The sequence below is a fragment of the Meriones unguiculatus genome, chromosome 14 (assembly GCF_030254825.1).
Source record: "Meriones unguiculatus strain TT.TT164.6M chromosome 14, Bangor_MerUng_6.1, whole genome shotgun sequence".
NCBI lineage: Eukaryota > Metazoa > Chordata > Mammalia > Rodentia > Muridae > Meriones > Meriones unguiculatus.
In genome coordinates this window covers 57,269,542-57,292,093 of record NC_083361.1, presented here as the reverse complement: position 1 = coordinate 57,292,093, position 22,552 = coordinate 57,269,542, and positions in this window count along the sequence as shown.

Here is a 22,552-nt window from a genome sequence, read left to right as displayed (position 1 = left end):
CAGGTCTCTCCCTTCTGTTCTTTTTTTTAGAAAATTCAAGACTATAGAAGCGATTAGGATTTGCCACAATCAATGTACTCACCCACAAAAGTTTCAAAGGGCATTTAAAAAAAAAAAAAGAAAAAACCACAATGCTACATTTTTCAGAAAAAGTTTTAGGTCTTCAGGAAACTGGACCTGTACAGTGTTTTTGCATCCCTCCCCACTCTTTCATAGTCCCTCCCCCCACACACACCTGGTGCCAGCTCCTTGTATTGTAGTGGTGCCTCAACTGAGGGGGTAATATAGATACAATGCCATTAGCTTCTGTCAGCTTTGGGTCTGTGCTACCCAGTGGTTTTATTTGTTTGCTTAGTTAGTTGGCTGGATTGCATAGCTCTGGTCCTCCCAAGTGTAAAATGACACTCACTCATCACTGTGGTTTTATACAGACTTGCGTCACTGTTCTGGCAGATACCTGTGCCCAGCAAGAATCTGAGATACACTTCTTTTTATGAGTGTTTACCTGCAGGTATGTATGAGCACCGCATGCGTGCCTGGTGCCCCAAAGTCTGGAAGACTGTTTAGTAGGCCCTGGAACTAAAGTTACAAACAGTTGTGAAGTGCCACGTAGGTGCTAGAACAAGGATTTTCTTTACCGCTGAGATAGACGTTCAGCCCCTAATTAAAAAAATTTAAAACTAGAACTTGAAGACCTGACTTTTAACTCATTTGAAAAAGAAATATAAGTATTGAAACCCAAAGAAGTGTTTTGATAAGACAGTCTGGGAAGCTTCACCTCATCACATAAGCCAAACGTGGACTAATTAGGACAATTTGCATAACTGTAAATCCTGAAATATGTACTTGGAATAATGAGTTATAAAAAAATTCGAAAACTAAGCATACATTTATGAAAATAAAGGTAGGTACTTCATAGAACCAGACATGATGGGTCATAACTACGACCTGAAAACTTGAGAGGAAATGACAGATGATCAGCCTGGGTCATGAAACACTGTCTCAAAAAAAAAAACTTAAAAAGTAGGCATTTACAATTAGTGATTGAAAGGGTTCCTGGACATAAAAGTATGTTTCTATTTTGTGTTATATTTAAAAATTCACCCACATACACCTAAAGGCCTTCATTTTAAAAAGTTATGAACGTCATTATAAATAGGGATGAATATTCAATTAGTATATACAACAGTATCTGCTGTTATTTGAATGTATCCATCAGAAGTAATGTACTGCAAACTTAATTCCTCAGGCCATTGTGTTAGATAATGGAGCCCACTTCTGGGAGGGATTTAGAAGTGACTGTGAAGGAGCACAGCTTGCTAAACACATGCATGTGAGTGGTTTTATCCACCCACCTTCTCCTTCTCCTGCTTTCTATCACATGATCACAGAATGATAAGCTCTCATTGGTCCAGAAGCTAGAAGTCAGCACTGTGACCTTAAACTATCCTCTGGTGTCCAAAAGTGAGAGCCATTATACATTGCCCGGGCTCAGTATCCCACTAAAGCAGCTGAAAATGGACTATGGCAAATACTTCAATAATTTTCCAGACAAGAAACCAGTATGTATCTTTGAGAGGTTGACTGAAGACAGAATAAAAGGTTTAAGTAAAGAAAAGGTTTGAGATAAACTTCTCTGTGGTAGTTGGGCCATTACTAGAAGCACTACTTTTATAGCTAAATATAAATAATTAAAGATATATGTGGGATTTTTTTTTTCATTATTGGTCTCTGATTGGGAAGAAATGCGTGTTTACTTCACACAAATTGTCAAGTTACTATTGTGTCATTAAACTTCGCACTTTTTACATTTAGTAAAGGAAATTTCCCATTTGTTTAAAACATGTTTGCATTTCAACAAGAAGCTATAAGAAAATTCAAATAAATATTCTAAGAAAAAGACTGAGGAGGCTTTTTTGTAAGTCTTAACTTGACAATAACCCATGAAAACAGCTTTTCAGGGTTGTGACTTTTCCTTCTGATTTGTTTTCAAACTAACACTCATGACCTTTTTCTCACTGTTTTATTAGAGTGGACGGTCCAGTCACTGACTAAAGCGCAGACACCCCTTCTTTACATCACAACACAGGAATAAACTGAGTGTACAATTCATTGTCCAAGCCAACACTCCGTGACCATTAAAGGGCTCTAGACATACCAATGCCAGAACAGCATGTACCAACTAGACTCTCCCGGAAACTAAGACAGAACGCTTTGCATGGTGGCTGCCCTGTGTGTAAAGCGCTGAGCGGTGACCACCCTCAGGAAAAGCCTGGATTTTACAGACTTGGCTTCCTTCTGGCTTTCCACCATTATTTCCTTCGGCTACAATGTCTGAAAATTTCAAAGTATGCATGTCTGTGTACAATTTGCCTAGCTGCTGCTTCGCATTCCCAAAGATCATATCCAAGTCCTCTAGATAGATACCACTGAGTGTTTCAGTTGGGTCTGCTGAGCTTGAAAGCTCTTCAGCTGGCATCTCTGAGGAGGAAGCAGTGATGGATGACTCCAGGGCCAAACATTCTCTGAGTATGGGCATGCTTTGTTGCCTTGTAGGACTATTCAGTGTCAACTGAAGGACACAGCCTCTGCCCCTCAGAGGGGCACATGTGTGAAGCTTGATCCCTGATGTGGTTATGTAGAAGGGGGAGAAGCCTTTAGAAGGTAGGGACTAATGGAGGCTATACAGGTCGTCGGTAAACTGCCCCCGGAGGGTGACAATAGCTCTCGTGAGACTCCTGAGATCTCACACATAAAAGTGATTGTGAGTGTAAATTTTAACTATAGTGCAACCTATGAATATCTCTCTACTTCTTGCTCTCTAATACATTTACTCAATGTTGGTATTCACCATGGGGGAAAACAGCAGGAGGGGGCCTCCCATTGCCTGTGTCATCCTTTTCGAACTTTGAGCCTCTCAAACTGTGATCTAAATAACATCTTCTCAGTGTAAATATAGCCTAATTCAGCTATTTCAGTACAGTATCAAAAAGGACTAGCATGTGTTGCCTCTGTTTTAGGATATACAACCTATTAATCCCCCAGATCTTGAAGGTGCTTTTGTTTTTACAATACCTCCCTATTAAACTATTTATCATCTCCCTGGTAGAACTGCCAGTCCCTGGAATACAGGCATTTTTGTTCACTTTGATTTGTGTGGGGTGGCATCCCCACTGTGTATAGGAGACATTTCTCCCCTCCAAAAGTCTCAGATACGTCTAACTATTGCTGTATTATGCTGAAATTCAATGGCTCACACTTTAACTGTTGGTCCACAGAAATGGGAAACTCTGGAAATGCAAGCTGGCCAGGTTGACCTTGATAGTGAGTCCATGCCTCTATAGTCAACTGGAGAATTAAGACTAGTTCTTGATGGAAAGGGTAAAATAGATCAGGAAGTTCTTTTACGTTTTTCCTTTTAAAATCTACAGAGTAAAGCATAATTGCACTCTATTTTCTTGGATGTGGACCGAGTGTGTGACTAGTTTCTAGGAAGCAAAATGCAGCAGAATGCAGGCCTGAGACTCTGAGGCACTTCCCACTCGATTCCGGTTGCTTGCTCAGCAGTAGGCTGTCCTGGTGTTGGGACACAGGCAGTCTATGGAGAGAGGCCCTCCTAGGAATAACTGAGCGCTATGGCCCAGGACCAACTTGTCCCAGAACAGAGCCATCTTGATGTCCTACAACCTCAGATGCTAGCAGCACTGGCTTGTTCTATTTAGTAAGATTTTGCCTGAAGTTTAATGAGGGATCAAAGACAAAGCTTAGCCAGAGCTAAGGCACAGTTGCATTCCTGACCTTCAGGAACTGTGGAGTAAGAACTGTAGGTTGTCACTGCAAGCCTAGTTGTGGGGCTAATCTGGAACACGCTAATAGATAATGGGTATGCTGTAGAGTGTCCTCAGCTCTGCTTATCATTGCCCATGTGGTCTCTAGTCCTCTAGTCTGACATTGATAGCCAGGACTTGTTTCTGAGGGTTTATGAGTATATTTGTCAGGATTCTCCAGAGCCACAGAAACAATAGGATACATATCTATTGGGTAAATCTCCACACAAAAGCGTATGTTAGAAATTTAGTTCCCTGTGCAACAGGGTTAGAAAGTGGAGCTTAATGAGAGGTGATCAGGCTATGAAAATAAATGAACTAATGTTATTATAACAAGAAGGGATTTGTTACAAAAGGAGGAGTTTGACTCTATTATCTGTCATCTATCTTTCCATATATCTATCTCTATCTCTGTCCTTCCTCCTTCCCTCCTCTCTTCCTCTCTCTCCCCCTCACTTTTCCTTTCCACTTAAGATGATGCAGCAAGATCCCTTGCCAAAAGTTCTGCCTCTTCCCAGATTCCATAATCACAAGCTGTTCTGTTTAGTCAGTTAGATAATCAGAAAATAAACTAAAAGAGTCTATGAGAAATGGAAACAGAAAGAGACATAGTAAGTTGTGGAGGCTGAAATGTTCTACATTGTCCTATCTGCAAGCTGAAAACTCAGGAAAACTGGTCATGTAATTCAGTTTCAGTTCCAAAGCCTGAGAATCTGGGGGAAAGTTTAGGAATATAACTCCAGTGTTCGAAGATAATGGTTCAAAAAATAAACGAATGAATGAATAGATAGGTAGGTAGGTAGATAGATAGATAGATACATACATACATACATAGATACATAGATAGATAGATACATACATACATACATACATAGATACATACATACATACATACATAGATACATACATACATACATACATACATAGATGATAGATAGATAGATAGATAGATAGATAGATAGATAGATAGATAGATAGATAGACATAGATAGATAAAGACTGCATTTTCCCTTCTTGTGCAATTTACCTTCTCTACTGGGACCCTTGATGAACTGGATGAGGCCCACTCATATCAAGTGAAACCAATCTTCTGTATTCAGTCTATCAACTCAAATATCCATCTCTTCCAAAATATCTCTGAAGACACACTCATACAAATGTTTTTCAAGACATTAGGTATTTCTTATCCCAGCCAAGATAACCACAACAAGAAAGAGTAGGTTCAAGAGGTCCCTTAAGGTCTAAGTGTAGCAATGGGATGCTGCCTTTATTATTAGCTAAAGAAATTCCCAAGGCCAGCACAGTTCCAAGTACAAGAAAACAACTGCCCAAACATCATCTTCTCCAGAGGAAATAGCTACAAAGTCCCCTATTAAGGGACTTGGATAACAGGAAAGAAATATTAGTGAACTCTTTTGTAATGTATCTACAATAGGATTGTCCTTCAAGGTGGTGTGTATCTTTTTGTCCTAAGATTGGACATCAAGTAAGGACAATCAACTACTCTCTTCTACCCTGCCATCCATGCTAGGGCTTTTAGGAATGGCATGCAGGTGAAAATGAATGGCTTAATCATGATAATGAAAAGTGTGAAAAGCTGGTGTATTTGTTCTTAAATTCTAGATTTGTGGGCCCTTTCTATTTTTAAATGTTTCTTGAATTCTACTACATAATGGCCATGTTTAGAATGAATAGATAGGTAGGTAGGTAGGTAGGTAGGTAGATACATACATACATACATACATACATACATAGATACATAGATAGATACATACATACATACATACATACATACATAGATGATAGATAGATAGATACATACATACATACATACATAGATGATAGATAGATAGATAGATAGATAGATAGATAGATAGATAGATAGATAAAGACTGCATTTTCCCTTCTTGTGCAATTTACCCTCTCTACTGGGACCCTTGATGAACTGGATGAGGCCCATATTATCAAACCAAGAGACAGAAGATAGCAACTTCTTTTTCATATATTTAAGCTGTGAGCAATTGTATCCATAAACAAAGAATGGCTATGAACATTTGAGAACTCTGCTCATGCAGACTTTTTGATGCTGAATAATCAGAGGCATCCCAAAGATATTTAACCAGTTAAAATCCACCTGCCCATAAAATAGTATCATTACAGCCAGGTGTGGTGGATGTACTCTCAGCACTTAGGAAGTGGGGTAGTAGGTTCAGGAGTTCAAAGATAGCCTCAAGCTACACCAGGAGTTTGAATTGATCAGGGGGTACATGAGATCCTGTTTCAACTCTCCCCAACTTGAAACAAACACAGACGTGCGCACACACACATATTAGTGGTTCTTTCTGGTGGTGTAAAAACAGCAAGGCATAGTGCTTAAGGGCACAGACTTTTAGCTACAAAGCCATGAGTTCAAACCTCATCATTACCTATGATCTCAATTTGGGGCAAGTTCTCAAGCTTTTTTGAACTCAGTTTTTTCACTGGAAAAAAAAAAAATACATGCCCCAAATGAAAACTCCCTTCTTCTAAGAACTCAATATAAAATGCATCTATACAATCTACTTAGTCCAAAGCTTAGAACATAAGAATTGCCCTTATTTATTACTTTTATTAGTAAGATCACTGATGCTAATAATGATGTTCCTTCCTAATGACAGTTTAAGTTGTTTACATCCAGAGTTTGACCTATAAGTCAGGGACAGTTGACTCACCAAGTAGAGCCCTAAGTTTGGTCCAGGTAGGATTGGCATCAGCTCCCAAGTGCAATAGTGTAAGAAGGCAGTACATGACACTGTCACTCAGATAGAAAGTCCTCACTAGATGCTGTGGGCATCACCTCTCCACAATCCATGTAGGCTGGACTAGGAATATCAGAAGTCAAGTCAATCCTTAGGAGAATAAAGGCAAAAACAACATAGACTTCAAGGCTGAGCTCCAGGTTCAGCAGGGCATTGGAGCCAATGCTTGGATGTGGTAAGAACCAAAACAGCTGTAAGGGCCATTGACTGAAGTCCATCAGATACCCATACTATACTGGCTTTCAGAAGCTCTCCAGATCTATTACATCAGTGGAAGCCACCCAGCACCATGCTGCCAAGACTGGCTCTCCAACCAGCTGTAGGCAGCATGCAATGTAGCTGTTCCTTGTGTCAGGATAACCAACTCCTTTTATGAACTAAAGAAAGAATAATAAAAAAGAAGGGTACAAATAAAACGTCTGGGGAAATAGAAATGGTCCACCAAGTGCTCCAGAAGGAAGCAGAGTTGATAACCCAACACAAAGAGCATTATCTGATATGCCAGGGATGCACTGCCCGTTTCCAGACTCTTGGCACATTTAAGCACGTCTCTGGCTATAAGCCTCAGAGTCACACTTCGTAGGATGCTAAGGACCTGATATTTGCCATAGTTCGCAGGGAGCCTCAGAATCTGATTTTTTTTTTGGTGGGCTTTGTGTTGGGGGCGTAGGTAAGGTGCTTGCCTTTATGTCTTGCTAATCTACATGTATGTACAGATGGAAGTCAAAGAAAAAAAAAAAACAATTTCAAGTGCCATTTCTCCTCAGTTGACATCCACCTTGGTTTTTGAGATAGGGTATTTATCAGGGTTCACTGATTATGCCAAGGTAGTTGACAAGAAAGCTCCAGGAATCTGTCTGTATCTTACCTGACCAGCACTGGGATTATAAATGAATGCTACTGTACACAGCCTAGCTTTTTAATTTTACTAGACTGCTGGTGTCCTGATGACTGTGTTTGGTAATCCCCAAAGAACCCAGTGATGCTTGTCAGCACAATGTAGCTAAACGAGGTCTACAACCCCTTTCCTTACTAATTTCCTACCTAAGGTCAAGGTGTGGGAATGGAGGTAGAGGGTTTAAGAACCTTAAATAAAGTAGGTGTTTGAAAAATCAAAGCCTACAATAGTCTTTTGGACTTACAATAGTGTGGACTAATCTTTGTTTGCAAATGTTAACTGCAATGACTCATTGGTCTGGTAAGAGGTTTCTGCTATACTATCAGTACGGGGACCTCACTGGGACTCCTCTCAGATAGCCTATTGCTCTGTGTCATGGAGATCCTGTAGTTTTTGAATCTGTAGGACCGGTCCCTTCATGCACTCTAGCAGTTCATGAATGGGTTAGATGTTAACACAGGCCAACTCAAAGCTCTGGATCAGGGTCCGAGAAGAGTCTAAGCTGCTCAGCCTGCCCAGTCTCCCACTCTCCCACACTCAGGAAGGCTCACCAGCAACTCCCACAACCAGGGCAAGCTCTATCCTGCTGGCTCCACAAGGTGCAGTGTCCACTCTCCCGAGGATTGCAGCTGGTAAGGGACATGGCCAATTCTCCCACTCTCATGGCCCTGAGGCCAGCTCTCCTTCCTGCCATACATGGCAGGGGACAAGGGAGAAAAGGAGAGCCTCTCTGCCTCATCCACATCACTGACCAGCAGACAAGAGGCAGGGCAGACTCGCGCTCATACCCTTGAGGCTGGCTCCTGTGAAAGCCCCACAGCCAAGGCCAACTTTACTGAGCTGCCCAGGCAAGGCATAAGTCCTGCTTCCTGGGTGCTGTAAAATTAACCAAAATGCAGAGAAAGGCTATCCAGATTAGTAAACCTGGAAATGGAAAGGGGGCATGGCAATAGATAATGAAGAATCATAAGGATGTATTTAAAAGCTTGTTCTATACCAAACTGGAAAATCTGTAAGAAATAGATAATTTTCTCTATAGGTACTATTTATCAAAGTTAAATCAAGAGCAGATAAACAATTTAAATAGTCATATAACACCTAGTGAAATAGAAAGAATCATTAAAAGTCTCCCAACCAAAACAGCCCTGGGCCAGATGGTTTTAGAGCAGAATTCCATCAGACTTTAAAAGAAGAGTTAATGCCAATACTCCTCAAATTATTACACAAAATAGAAACAAAAAAGAAATACTTTGCCAAGTTCATTCTAAGAAGCAACTGTTACCCTGATACTCAAAATACATAAATACCTAAAAATGGAAAAGAATTGCAGACAAATTTCCCATATGAGCACAGATGCAAAAAACTCAATGAAATACTTGCCAACTGAATCCAGGAACACATAAAAAAAAGATCATCCATCAAAATCAAGTAGGTTTCATCTCAGAGGTGCAAGAATGATTGCATTCAATTGAGTTGTTGGTCAAGGAATCCCATGGAAATCCTCACAGAACCCAGGATTGTGCCAGTGGGTCCCTATGGCCAAGAACAACACACACACACACACACACACACACACACACACACGTTATTGAACATGGAGAAGTGGAGCTGGTGCCTTCATGGAGCCTTCACCCCTATGTTCTAGTGTTTTTAGTGTAAGAAGGTACTGAAAATGAGACATGCACAACCACCCAGCCACAAAACCATTGATTTACAATCTGACCTGTGTGCAAAATACACTAGGGCAATGATGGCACAGAACTTGTGGGAGAAGCAAACCAATGTCTGATTTGACCTAAGGTCAAGGAGAGGCAGCCCATACCTGACACTACTAGGGTAGCCATGAACCAGAAAGTAGATAGCCCAGAGAGCTAGGGTAAATCCAAACACTACCGGTGAAAGAAAAAAGTATCATTTAAATGATTCCTAATGATATTCTGCTACACTCATAAGCTGATGCCTCATCTAGTCATCAGAGAGGCTTCCTCCGACAGACAGCAGGTGAGAACAGAGGTAGAGACCTACAGCCAGACATTATGCAGAGGGAGTCTAAATGGGAGGTCTCTATCCCATCCTTCCCCTCAGAGCTCATGGAATCCCATGGGAATTGTAAGAGTCTGAGGGAATGTAGGACATCAGGAGAACAAACCCCTCTGAATGAATTTAAGCAAGGCACATGTGGGCTCACAGAGACTGAAGCAGAAAGCACAGGATCTGCATGGGTCTGCACCAGGTTCTTGTTGATAAAGTCAGCAAGACAGACAAACCCATAACAAAATTAACTAAAAGGCAGAGAAAGATATCCAAATTAATAAAGACAGAAAGTTTCTTTCATCTTACTACATTTTATTTTGTCATGTTTGGTTATTATATGTTAAAAGCCTCTTCTTAATCTAGTGAGAGACAGAAAGGGAATGGATCTGGAGAGGAGGGAACAGGGACAAGTAGAGGGAGAAAGAACACTAATCAGGATATATTTATGAGAAAAAATTATAAAAGGAAAGGAAGAATACTTTTGAAAATAAAAAAAACATCAAGCACTTGCACTGGTCAGCTGCCCTCAACTCAACCACTGATGCAATACAACATGAAATTAGATCCACTCACCAGAATAGTTTGAAAATGATCAAATATTAAGGATGCCCACAGCATGGAGAAAGAATAACAGTCTTTCCACAGTCTTCTAATAACTTTTGGTTTGCAAGAATATTCCTGTATTGCTGAACTAAGAGCATCTCAGACAATGGGGGTAGAAGTGCTCCAAGAGAGAAAGGCTGTTTGGGAAATGACAGACATTTGGGACATGAGTACAGGAAAAAGACTTCACTTCTGACGCTTGACTCTCAGGACCTGTGTGTAAACACTTCCTTCCTTCATTGTTTGTTCATGTTCAGTATCACTTTTACTTTGTTATTTGTGATTTTGAGGCAAAGAGACAAGAATTGAGGTCACACAGCTGTGCCAGGGTGGCTTTGTAAAGATTAAATGGTATGTGGAAGACACTCTGGCTTTTGGGATCCTGGGATTGATGGCCTGACCAAGCACAGAGCAAGGGGACAAAAAGGGCAGAGGAAGAATTCAGGACCCGAAGATTTTTTTCCCTTAGTAAACAGCATGACTAACTGCTCACACTCCAGTGGATAGTGCCACACCTATGCTCACTCACGTGGCCCTGGCTTAACACAGGGGATCACAAAGCAAAATCAGAAATGAAAAAAAGAATAACTGAAAGTGGGGTGAGGATTGGGCGGGAAGAGAACACGAGAAAGTGGAGAGATGAGTGTGACCAGAATGCACTACATACATATACGAAATTGTTAAAGAATGAATAGATTTTTATGGGCATGAATTTCCTGAGGATGGGTGCTCATTCCTTCACTCAGCAGTTGCCACGAGATCTGCTGTCTTGTTTTCTCCCATCATCCTCTAAAAGGGTGACCTCTAAAGGGTGACCCTTTACCTCTCAGCCCATCATCCACATGTGGGAACACATATACACAAAGCTTTGCATACAATTTCAAGAGTTCATGGAAGCCCTCTGGGCTAATGGATCGTCAGGTTAAGTACACACAGCTGCCACTTTTAACCTATCATGGTTGATTTGTTGAACCTACACCTTTAAATCCCAACCCTCCCATTGTTTCTAAAACAAATAAGGGATTGCTTATCAGACTGTATTCAATGAGTTGCTAAATCATCTTTCAGACAGAGCGTTTGCAGCCAAGTCCCTTCTATATGGTGTGTATTGAGATTGCCTGGAAAGGGCAGCTATTTGTACTTTGAGTGTGGCTCAGCTGATTCTACAATGTAAAGCAGCTGAAAGGCCGCCGATGTGGGCTCTTCCATCAGAAGGAGATCTGCGCTACAACAACCAACATTCTGTCTGTCTTTCTTCGTGCTCCCCTCTCAGTGTGCCTCTCAGAAGCTGACATGATAAGCCTAGGAGATGGAGGAACAGCTGATCTTCTGCTTGTACATTGTTCACTTACACAGTCCTGTCCTGATCATAAAAGCTGTGAAAAAATAGTTATAAGCCAAACTGAACTGACATCTGTCAATAAGGCTTGGGGTTTCCCTGGCCTTCCTTCACCAGGAACCAAGGTCTTTTAAAAGCAGGGTTGTGTCCTCTCCCAATTGCCTTTCAGCATGTGAACAGGACATAAGGTCACTCACCTGTTGTTAAGGGGATCGGAGTCAGTAGCATAGCTGTGTTGCTGACAGCTCTACCCTTTGATCTGCCCTTGCACGGTTTCAGAGGACATGGAATTTTCCAGGCCACCCTTAAGCTGCCTATTTTGCAAATCTCTGAACAATCACTTTTTGGACACTGACGGAAAATGTGATAATATTTTTAATAAGTAATCTCAAGAAAAAAAAGTCACTTTTAAAGGCTTCTTCATTTGTACATGTACACACACACACACACACACACACACACACTGCTTTTTGCAGAGACAGAAGGAAGAATGGCAGTTTGGCGAGAAGTCAGCAAATGAGTCCTTTTGTACAATGATTGGCTGCAGATCACCTGGCTGCAGACCTGAAGAGCTAGGTCTGATGCTTTGGGAAAAGTGTATTTGCAGGAAGGCTACTTTCAGACTGCTCAGTTCTCAGACTGCAGCTCATTGTGTCCACTCTTAAAGAACATCTGGCTCAGATCCAAAATAGCAAAATCTCCTGCTAGCAAAGTGCTTTAAGCTCTGCCCTCTTAGCCTGAATTCAGCGAATAACTGAAAAAGATCGTTTTATCATCCTAGAAAGAGAAGTGGGATATTGGACCCAAGGCAACTGAAGTTGCCTCATCATTCCCCTGCAAAAAACTCTACCATACCATTACCTAGGGCAAGAAACAAAAAGCCAGTAAGTCAGTCTCAAGACTTTGAAAACAGTGTCCTGGGACATTCAAATGCATGAGAGAATTAGACATTTGATTTTCAGTGAATGAAATGCATTTTTACCAGGGTTCTTGTTAAATTCATTAGGAAGGAACATCTTGGGAATGTCTTTAACACACACACACACACAGGGACAGAGAAAGACAGACACAGACACAGAGTCACAGAGAGAGAGACACAAAAAGAGACAGAGACTCAAAATGTCAAAATGTAAACTAGCAAACACATTCCTTCTCTACATCTCAAAGAGAACATTTCTCTTGCTCCTAGAAAGAAGGCGGACTGCCAGATACACCATGCTTCCTGTCTAATGATACATCAAATACCACAGTTCCCAAAGTAACTCCCAGTCCATCATTGAGGAAAATGACAATGAAAGAAGACAAGTTGCCAAGTCATGACATCGGGACATAGCAGAGCCAGCACTTCAAACCAGGGCAAACCAGACCCCTTCTTAATCAACAGCATGCTGCTGGCAATGGTGAGGCCCTCTAGTGACTGACATCTTGCAGGACACCGGCCATCTTCCATGCAGTATTCTTTTTAAAATGCTAGCCTCACAACAGAGAGGCAGCAACATCAGAATCCTGGTGACTTAGTTCTGACCCCACCATGTAGAGCATGGCCTTGAATTAAGGCCTCTATCTAGGAAATGAAGCTGCGGTTCTCATCACAGCAGAAGCCTTCTCTCAGATAGCTCTAAATGTTGCACAGTAACTCCAAATCTGCAGCTATTCTGTATCTTATGTTAGAGAGTCCTGTTATCATCCATGTCCTGGTATGTCATGGGAAGGTGGAAGGACTCTCTTTAGTTTAATACTGTTACTTTGAAATCTCGTATGATTCAAAGAACTATGATGAAGTTAAACTTAAAAAGCTGGAAATAGATCATTTTAGTGCTTTTATAGGTGTTTTCCCCATGCCTCTGCAACCTTAGAGGAAACCTAGGAAATCTTATGCCCAAGCTCTATTTTCTAACAGAGACCAAGGACCAAAGGACAAGTCCATATACAAAAGGCAACAGTTCTCTGTATGGGAGCAGCAATAAATTGAAGGGTGCCAGGGTTAAATCACCCCTAATTACCTCAAAATAGAGGGCAAAAGTTATAATTAAATAAGATTGGCCTAGACTGTCCAGGAAATATGAAGAAATAACACAATAAGACTAATAGACAAGTTCTTGCATGGGAAATACCCCTTCTCTGAAATTCAATGGATAGGTCTAAGACTTCTCAATGCTGTTCCAAACAAGCTAGCAGGTTTTTTGTTGTTTTATTTTTTTTTGTTTTTTGTTTTTTTGTTTTTTAACAAAAATCTGGCAAGTTAGTCCTTAAGTGTTTTTGAAAGACAAAACTTATAAAAATAGACACAATTAGACATTTAAAAATAAAAATGATTTGCCGACTAAGTATCAAAGTTAGAGAAAAATATGAAATATAAACATACTGAAGCAAAAATGGATAATAAATGATAAAAAACAATAATTTAAAAAGCAGACTACTCAATTCGTTAATATAGTGTCTAGTGGCTCACGCCTGTACTACCACCCAAAAGACGAAGGCAGGTAGATGGCCACGAGTTTGAGGCCAGCCTAGGGTACACTGTGAGCCCCAGTCCACCTTGGACTACAATGTGAGACCCTGTATCTAACGAAATAAGTAAACAACAGTATTCCATTCAGTGAATAATTAATGCGGGAGATTATTCATTAACTTATACCGGAAAAATTACATTTTTATGGGAAAATAATATCCTTAACAAAATAATCGTATTTTTGAATAACATAGTTAAATGAAACATGATGGTATTTTAAGAAATTATAGCTAAAGGATTTATAATTGGGGAACTTTTAAGCGATGATACAACATAATTGATTGACAAACCTGACTATATCAAATGAATTGACGCTTAACTTAATTTTAATAGCAAGTATCTGTAAGATAAAGAAGTAAATTGTGTAAGAGAGAAATATTTGCAATCTATCCCCCCTGTCCTGGTTAGGTTTTTGTCAACTTGACACAGCCTAGAGTTATCTGGGAAGGCTGATCCTCAATGAGAGAATGCATCCATCAGATTGCCTGTAGATAAGTCAGTAGGGCATTTCCTTGATTAACGGCTGGTGTGGGAGAGTCTAGCTCACTGGGCGGTCTCCACTGAAACTGATCTCCATTTTCACAACTCCTCACAGTGGTGTATCAAGGGATCCTGGTAGGATTCCAGCCTTGACACAAAGGGCTTGGCCTCAGCAGTTCTCTGGAATCTTGAGACCCCCTTGCCCTTCCAGCTTTCCCACCTATAAAAGCAGCACCATGTGGGTGTTGGTGCCAAATTCTAGTACAAGCTGAAGATGTAGCCTGGCCTCCCTGGACCACAGGTCTTTCAGCCTCAGAGAGCAGGTGAAACACAACCCCAGGCAAGAACAGGAAAGCCTGTCAGAGGCAGCTGGTTTAGGCTCTCATTTCAATTGAAGTTTCACTTTTAAACGACAGAGTCTTTGATGACTAAGGTCTTCACCTAGGGATGTATTCCCTATTGTCCCAGTACAGAGCATTCTTTAAAGTGCTTATCTCTTTAACAATTAGAGCTGCTTTCTCAGTACCCTCCTTGTCCGAAACTTTAAACTCTCTTCTTTTCCCACTGAACAGCCCACTTTCCTTCCTTTCATCTCCTCTGCTTCACATATTCCTCTCCCTCTCATCAGAGACTTGGATAAGAACAGTTTGAAGTAGCACAGGGCAGAACAAATACTATGATGCTGTGGCAGTTTGAATGAGATGTTCCCGAAGGTCTTGGGCACTTGAATACTTGGTCTCTCCAGTTTGTGGCTGTTTTGTGAGGATTAGGAGATTTGGCCTTGCCATAGACATTGGGGATGGCCCTGAAGTTTTTGAAAGCCTAGTGTCATCTTTAGTGTGCTTCCTCTGTTTCATGTCAGTTATTAAAGACATGAGCTGTCAGCTGTTCCTGCTCACTGATCATGGACTCTAAACCTCAGGAATCCATAAGGCCAAAATAAACCCTCTGTCACGATGTTTACCACAGCAATAGAAAATTAGCCAATACAACCGTCCTGAGATTTCCCCAGCCAACAGAGTCATCCATTACTTTTTAAGTCAGTGTGATGGCTATTGGCTACACTGCAGAAGTGGAGGGAGTAAGTGTAATAGATTATTTCTGCTTGGTTTGAAGTGGGCGAATTCACTTCTAGTCCAGGATGTCGAGGTAGGAAGAGAGACATACCTTTCATCTGGATCTTGAGGTGGGAAGACACAGCTCTAATCTGGGCCACACCTTCTGCTGGAAGCCTATATAAGGACATAGAAGAAGGAAGTTTGCTCTTTGCCTGCTTGCTCTCACCTTGCTAGTCAGTTTCTTCACTGGTATTAGAGCCCACTTCTTCAGAATCCCAGTGTCCACATAAGCCCAGTTGAAACATCCAGTTTTGTGGACCCGGTGATTTCTGGATTCTTAGACTTTTTGTTCATACCCTGCCATTGTTGGATTAGTTAGTTGAACAGCAGCCTGTAAGTGATTCCAATAAAACTCATATATACATATATGACGTTCTACTACTCTGGAGAACCCTGACTAGTACAGTCAGCCTAGTCACATTCTTAAGACATAGGTAGAGCACAGCCAGTTTCTTTGGCCTAATTGTGCTTTATCCCATTTCTGATAGAGTCCTTGCTGGTTTTTGAAACTTCATGAGGCAAGGTTCCACTGTTTGCAGTTATCTTGACATTCTGACCTTGTGAACCTGAATGCCCCATTGAGCTCTGCTGATAGCATCCCAGGGCTTTTGTTCAAAATTATAAATTCTTTGCACAAACCAGTTCTAAATGTCCAAGAACTCTATGCTCAGGTTTATCCAGGCAGCAGCACCATTTCACAGCAAGAATTTTACATTTCTAGCACAGTAACCACCTCACTCCTGGCACCATTTTGTATTAGTTACTTGTCTCATGGCCAAGACAAAGTTCCTGAAAAAAGAAGTTTGAGAATACATTTCATCATGGCAAAAAATGCATGGCAGCAGTGTTTGAGGTAGCTAATTACATTGTGTCCACAGGAAGCTGAGAGAGAGATGAGTGCTGGCATTCTGCTTGCTTTTTTATTTTCTTTTAAATAACACCAAAATAACATGGCCATGGAATTGTATTTCCTACACAAAGAATTGATTTTTCCATGTCAATTAACCCCATCTAGACACTTTCTCATAGACATTTCCAGAGGTTTTGTCACTTGGTGATTCTACACGACCATCATTATCAATCACACCACATGAAAATATCAGATCACACACTTAGTGTAACAATTTTTAAAATGGCTGTAGGGCTTTATAATGTTTATGATTAGCCTTAAGATTATCACAGAGATATTATTTAACTAACCCACCATCACAAATAATAAGACACTGATACCTGTTATATTTATAATTGCCTTATTTACCTTGAGCCAGGCAGGTATTTCACTTACACTGTCTCAATATCCTCACCATCCATCTCCCAGCCCCCCTCCAGTGCCATCTTCCTTAACCATCCTCATCTAAACTATCTTCCAGCCATAATCCCATGGTACTTGTTTGCATTTTTCACATAGGCCTTTTTATGCCATTATTGGAGTCCTTCCTCCGTGCCCCATGCAGTTTCTTCTCCAGGCTAACCTATGATGAGGTCCTCTTTCTTCCTTTCTTCCCATCTCTTCCCTGTCTCCCCATCTCTCTGCTTCCTGTGATTCTCCTCAAAATCCTGGGAATCTTACCCACACCTACCCCATTCTACCCTGCCCAGGTATAGGCTATTTAATCAACCAATCAGGTATGTCTTAGGAAGGTTTTCACAAACAAGGATGGATGTATCCAGGGGGGCAGTAACCAGATCCTCAGGGCCAAGAATTAGCATTAGACCAACCTCCAATACACACCATCTGAAAATCTGTAAAGCAATAAAATAAATAAATGAAAAGACTGTTGTTCAATTTCATTCATAGTTCCATATATTTATAAAAATTAAATTTGAATCATAGTGGATCCACTTGCACAATCTTTCTAGGTGAGTCTACCAAATCCCAATGCTGGCGGTTTGTACCTGCATTTGCTCTCTGGATGAATCAATCTAAGCCCTTGCCTTGCACCCCTACATGGCCATGTGTAACTTGTAGTTGTATCCAAGAATATGTCTTCCTGAGTGAGAGACACCCTGGACCCTTGCCCTGTGCCACCCCTCTACCCTCAGTGTTAATTTTAATTCTATAAAAAATGTACTTGTTTCTGTTTTTCTCTTAACCCAGCTATCACACAAGTAATTGAGACTCTGTTATATTAACAAGCTTCACAGCACAAGAGCTGAGCAGTTATTACTCTATTCTTAACACTCTAAGCTAATTTGGTTTCCTTCCAGGGCTCATCCCAGCAATATTGACATTTGGTAGCTTTTCTTGCTCCAGCTCCTCCTGATGTTTCTTGGACCTCTCCCTTAGCTGAATCCCCTGGCCTAATCCCCTTCTTCCTCTTGTAACTCCTCGTCTCCTGGCTGGCATTAAGTTCAGCCCTATTCTCTCCTCTACTCAGTGATTGACTATAATCTGCTTTACTGGCATATCAGAGGCCAATTGGGGAGCAGTACTTACATAGCTTTGGGGCAGGATATTCTCAGAACAAAAATTGCAACCAAATATGAGGTACAGAAATCAGTATTTGAATTACATTTAACCTTATGCCTACAGCTCAGGCCCGGCTAGGAGTCACATCTGCCTGTATGGTCTGTCAGAAGATTATTCTACAGTCAGGAGTTGTGTCCTCAGCCTCTCTGGGTGAGTCACCTCAGACCCTTGCCCTGCTCTGTACCTACTTGACTAGGCCAAACATAGTGTCCCTCTCTGCTTATACACTCTCTTGTCTGTCCCAGGCCCGGGACTCCCAACCAAGAGTCAACTCATGTGCATAACCCAAGACTACCCTGCACCTCTCCATTCTCAGGTACAAAGAGACTCATACCTCCTTGTTGTTTCACCTTTTCTAAACCTATGCCAGATTAAAGCCTCTATTTGCACCTTTCTTTATGAGCACAAGTAATTCTTTTGCTCTACGTTGCCTTTCTATGCCTAGGCCCACTCAGGAGCCACTTTGTGTGTATCCTCAATGAGCCTATCTGGGTTCCTCATCCCATACGTCTTTTCCATATTCAAACCCAGAAGCAAGTGGCAGTCATTTGCTTTCTATATTATTCTGCCTACTCTCCTGTCCTGCTGTGGCTTTCTGTGATCATGCCCATCATGCCCAGCTTAGAGCTACATCAAACAGCTTTCTTGGAGCACACCCAAGCAATCTCCTAAAAGCCTTAAGGCACTCACAGGTTCTTGCTGAATTGAAATCAACTTTTTCTCTCCAATTAAAAATCAACACCAAGTATCTAAAAAAAAAACTGACATACAAACTTTTCCTATCTGGCCTGAAATCAACCAAATTTGAGCAACACAAAAATGGGAATCAAACTTTCTCTCAATAGAGGTAGGTTGAAATCTCATATCAGACACACAGAAAATGAAATAAACTCACATACTTAGTTTGCACCACAAAAAAAGAAAGAAACATATGAAAGGTAAGAAAGTTAAGACAGTGCATCCCAACCAAGTACCACTAACTCTAAGAAAGGGCTCTTTAATGAGAATTCTCCAGACGAACCACAGACTTTGAATGAGCAACTGTAAACATTATCAAAGGATTGAAAGGTTTAAAGAGGAAACATACACCATAACTTAAAGAGGAGAGGAATAAATTCAAGATTGGATTAAAAAAAATACAGCTGCATGAAATAAGAAAGACAATTCAGGACTGAAAACTGAATTCAGTAGAGATAGAAAAGCTGAAGAAAGTTGGAAATTAAGATAAACTCAATAATTCAATAACCCAACTACAAGGGAGAAGCCTTACCAGCAGAATGGATCAAATATAAGATGGTTTATTGAGACGGGAATATAAAATGGAGGAACTGGACCACACAATTAAAGGGTATGCTAAAGTTTTAAAACATAGGAAATGAACTGAAACAATGGACTACAAGCTCTGAAACTGATGTCAACATAGATTACTGTACCCGGTAAAACTACCTGCCACCATTCAAAGAAGAAAAAAAAAATGGTCCATGATACAGACAGGCCAAAAGAATTCACGTCCACCAAACTAGCCAAAAAGTACTGGAAGTAATACTTAGGGCTGAAAAGAGAAATGAATGAAGCAAAAAGGCTACAGAAAGGAAACTAGTGAAGCTATGACTACTCCAATACAAGACAGTATTAAGAACACAACAGTAAATAAGCAACAATGTGACAGTGATCTGCACACAGCTCACAATAATCTATCTAAATACTGATGGCTTCAACTCACCAGTCAAAAGACTGCGGTTCACTGAATGGATTAAGAAGCAAGATCCATAATTTTCTAGTCTACAAGAAATATATCTTACCTTCTAGAATAGACACCACAGTGAAAGGATGAGAAAATGTATTCCAATCAAAATGAGATGAGGATAACTAGCAGATGTCACTATCCTAATATCTAACAAAACAGACTTGAAATCAAGACAAATCATAGGAAATAAGGACATTTCATTCTGAAAAAGTGAACAATTAACTAAGAATACACATATATATATACACACACACCTATATATATATATATATATATATATATATATATATATATATATTAAACAATATGTACATAAACATATACATACCAAACTGTGGCATATTAAAAGTTACAAGTAAAACTGTGATTTCATAAAAACCATACTCATGGATCTCAAACCAGATTAACACAAACTCAGTAACAGTCAGTCCTCTAGTTTATTTTCAGTTGCTGTGCTGTACACCATAGCTGGAAGCTACTGTGGAGAGGAAAGGATTTATCTGGGTTATTACCTACAGTCCATCAAGGAGGGAAGCCAGGGCAGAAGCTTAAAGCAGGAACCTGGAGGCAGGAACTGTGGAGAGACTATGGAGGAATGGCTCTTCCTGGCTTGTTCTGCCTGGCTTGCTCAACTTATCCTTTTACCCAACCCGGGACCACCAGCCCAGGGCTGCTATAATTCACAGTGAATTTACCCATCTCACATTAATCATTAATCAAGAAGTTTCCATCACAGGCTCCCTCACAGGCAAATCTTAGAGAGGCAATTTCTCATTCCTCAGTCACCAGTTTCAAGGTGACTCTAGTTTGTGTCAAATTGACTAAAATTAACCAGCACAGCATACAAAGTAATGAGTTTCAGCATGGTCCCTTCATATATATGTCTTTATACATTTTCCTCATTTGTTCCTTTTCCCCATAATAACATGAATTCTTTTGAGGGGTGCCTTTAAAGTATTACAAATTCATTGACTTGGGTGCCCAACATTGAGCATACGAACACACACATACATACACACACAACCTGTGTATGTGAAAAGATACTTGCACAAGACTGTTCAGCATATTATTATTAATCCTCATACCCCTAAACCTAGCATCATATAAATGCCTGTTAGTGAAGCTATGATTAAACAATTGGGCCATCACACAAAGGAATCCTATGTCATTCAGGAAAACTCTGAGACTTTCAACTTTAAAGTGAAAAAAAATTAAGGTGTTGGCATGATTAAGGTGTTGGATACAGCATGATTTTTCAATGTATGTATGTATACGAAAAATATTAAAAGGCACATGAACAATGTTTATGCGACATGCATAAATGTTTCTAAATGCACGTTTGTTTGCAAACGCACATCCTAAGCTTTGAATGATGAGTGTTGCTTTAAAGCAGGAACAAGAGAGCTGGAGTTAGAAAGTCTAAATGGGAGGAAACCAGGGCATCAGTTCATCTATGTCTACGAATGGAAGGCATCCACTGAGACACAGGATCTTAATTCTCAGTCATTCATAAAATGACTACTTAAAGCTGTTATCATCTCTTCATCATTCCATCATTTTCATAATAACTTCATTCTTTAATTTAATTAGAATTATGTGTGGGCTACTCAATACTTTGCAAGGAGGTGTGTTGTAAACCAAGAGTAGAGCCATTTTCTAGGTGGCAATTTTTACTAGGGAAGACCCTCCTGGGGGAAATGAATATTGAAGGGCAATCACCTAGAACAAATAAGGTTTGGGAAAGATGAACTTTTTCTATTGATTGCATTCAGTGTTGATCTAATTATATTTTGGAGACCTTTACATGTTACTTACTGTGAACGTCTTAATTTTGTATTTTCTTGTTCAGTTTCAGTGGTGTCAATGTCATCTTCTGTCCGCTTACTCACGGAAATGCTTTCTTCCTTCTGACGCTTTCTGTAATTGCAATACAGCTGCATTGTGTATGTGTGACCCATGAAATAAGGCAGGGCCTTACTGCTGCTCAGAATAATGTACTTCTAGCAAAATAATCCTTTGCCCTTATGTTAATCCTCAACTCCCCATGAAAATGGGAAGATCACAATAAATTTTTTCTGCAGGATTGTGGATTTTTAGGGGGCTATGTCGGTTGTTTTGTTTCATCATTCTTATGTGGCTTCATTTTCCTTACTCTCTGCATTTATATTCCCTATCGAGTAAGGGAGTTTTTACTTTTTCCTCCTTGCTTCCACAGGTCATCTCTGGGAGAGGATGGAGGGGAACCCACCCACATGAATACACAGGGTGCCCTAGCATAGCGCTATTTAGAGGGCAGGGGTTCCCGTTTGCAGCATTCCCAGGCTAACAGTACCCATCCAGCCATGGTGCCTGAGAGAGCCACAGGAGCTCTGTCAGCATCACTGCATCTTAATTATGAAAATAAATTTACCTTCCTTATTCTTTATAGATATTTGTTTTATTTTTATGTATATGAGTGTCTTGTCTGCATAAGATCCTGTGCACCATGTGCGAGCAGTGTCAGAAGAAGCCATAAAGGGAGCATTGGATCTTCTTGGACTGGAGTTACCTGTCCAGTTGCAAGCCACCTTGTGGGTGCTGGGCATCAAATGTGGAACTTCTGGCGGAGAAGTTGTCCAGTGCTCTTAATCACTGAGACACCTCTCCAGGCACCGTCTTTCTTCTTTAAATTTCTCCTTCCTTTTTCTTTCCTCTTTAACTTTGAATAAGGTACAGTAAAAAAAAGA